We start from the raw sequence: 2,447 nt of genomic DNA on the forward strand, positions 1-2,447 counted from the left end.
TAATTAGCCTGAGTCAAAGTAAAAAGCCATCACAAGAGAATTAGGATGGACACCCTTGTTTTATGTATCTTCTTAAGGGAGTGCTTTCTCACTAAATCAGTGCAAACAGGCTGGGTGTCTCTCGTTGTCGGACTGCAAATAACAGCCAGGCTGTACAAGAAACACAGCAGACAAGAAGCCAGTCTGTGCTGAGAGTTCTTCATAATGCTCCCAAGCTGGACTTCATTGTAAGCCTGGAGTCATATGAATGAATTACATAGATTTCACAGCAGTGAAATTTGATAAAGTTGAAATAAAATGTCCTGGAACACATGGCACGTCATATTATTAGAAAGTATAAAACTGTTTAGTTTCTGCCTGTCTCCTGCCTGCATGGATTTTTCTCCTGTGATTTGCCATGAGCTGATAGAAATCTGAGCACTAAAAGGTAACATTTCTATTTTGAATAATGGATGAGAAGAGCATCTGCCTTCAATCCCAACATGTGCAAAGGAGAGTGTTTGGCATTCAGGTTAAATGAAATATGGTTCTCTCTCCATCTGTTCTAACTTGATTTTAGATCCCTGCTTTGGGTAAGGACTTTTGATCTGTCAGTCTAATCCCGCTTTTACTGAAAACAATTGCAGAACTTGATTTTAAGAAGAGTACAATAGGGTGGCACCCAGCATAATGGTACCTCTGTCAAGAGTTCCCCATGTCTAAACTGAATTTACCTAGTATATTTATCTGTTACTTACAGTATCTGTTTTAGGTTTAGTGAAGGGTAATTGTAGGGGCATTGGGAACCATTTGTTGGTTATTTCTGTAAATTACTGTGTGAATTTCTGATTTTCTGTGTGAATTACTATTTTAAAAGTATGCTCTTCCTGGAAGTTATGCTGGAGGAATCAGTGAATGATAAATAAAGTACCGCTCTGACCTGTGTGAGCAGTCCTGATCGTTTAGGTGGATGTAGCTGCCAGAGCCTGCTCAGTCTAATCCACATTGCCCTCTGATCTTAGTGTTGCTGTTTGTTGCTACAGTGCACGTTTCCTTTTCTCACCTGGATGAGAGTGATGTAGTGTCCTTCACCCTACAGCTTTTCTTCGTGCCTGTTCCAGCTTCCTTCTCATCTCTGTGTAGCTGCACCTGTGTAGTGACCCTTAAGAAGAGTTCCTCGTATCAGAAGGTGGATGTGTGTACATTCTCACACATGCTCATCTACACAGGTAAACCCCTACTTACCTTGCTTTTGAATGTTTGTGTGCACAAATAAGCGTGTAAGGTGCTGGGAATTTTGCACAGGATTTTAGCAAGTCTACCAAGAGGATTAATGTTCAGCTGCCTTTGCACTAGCTAATGTCTGTCTATCCATTTAAAGCTGTCTGGCTGTGAAGCTAGTGCATAGATTTCTTTCAGCCTGTCCTCGGTGCTTGTGATGGCAATAAGTCAGGTTGGGGTAATTGAAAACATTGCTACTGTTTCAGGGGAGCAGTATCACATCCATGCTGCCAGTCCCTGAAGCTCTGAAATGCCATGTTTGTAGAGAATAGTGCATATTTCACATTGAGGTGAAAGTAATAGTGACATTAATTGAACTAGTTTGCCCTTTCTTTCTCCAAATCCAGGTTTATTATAAACTGAATTCTTGTCATAGGACCATACTTCAGGTCTCAGCGTGATAGATTTTTTCTGTATGATTTGTGTTTTTGAGGACCTGGTGAGTATCTTTCAGTTTGATGATTACTGAGCACAGGCATGTGGTAGGCTCAGAAAGTACAGCCTTGGGGATTTTCAGTTTGCTCTTTTGCTATTTAAAGGCTGGAGAGAGCTGGAAAGCAAGCCAAATCTGTTAGCAAGCACTGGCTGGGTTCCTGATCTACATCATTTTAAATACTAGCATTTGAAATGCAAAGTCAAACACAAGCACTAGCATCACAGCTTCTCAGGACTGTGAGGCTTTTTTTCTTTTAAACATGCTGTTCTTTTTTTATGGTACCCACTTCCTTTATTGTTTCATCAGGAAATAAACCTACATGTATTGTGATCAATGCTTTAGGAAGCTCAAAATACTTGAAAGCAAAGTGAGCACAAAGCAAGCTGCTCTATACTGTGATTGCTGAGCAGAGCCAGCCTTGGCTGTGCTTGTGCTTTGGATTAAAGCCCAGGTTTTATAGAACTATTTTGAGTGGTATTTTTAAACCAAATTTATATTTTTTTCTAATTCCCACTTACCGTGCAGATTTGCAATGGAATGTGACAGAGATGCTTTGGGTATTTTGTTTTTTCTGGGCTTTTATAAAATTTAAAGTAGGTGTCATCAACATCATTCTCTTCAAGCTTCAAGCCAGGTGGTAATTGCAGCAGCGCTTGGTCGTGCCACTCTCCCCTTGTCTTTGTTTAGTCTTACCCTGCTGTTTTCTTTATCTGCATTTTTTCAGGCTGTAGGCTACTACAGATAAGGAATA

Source organism: Melospiza melodia, chromosome 1, assembly GCF_035770615.1.
Source record: "Melospiza melodia melodia isolate bMelMel2 chromosome 1, bMelMel2.pri, whole genome shotgun sequence".
NCBI classification, from domain to species: domain Eukaryota; kingdom Metazoa; phylum Chordata; class Aves; order Passeriformes; family Passerellidae; genus Melospiza; species Melospiza melodia.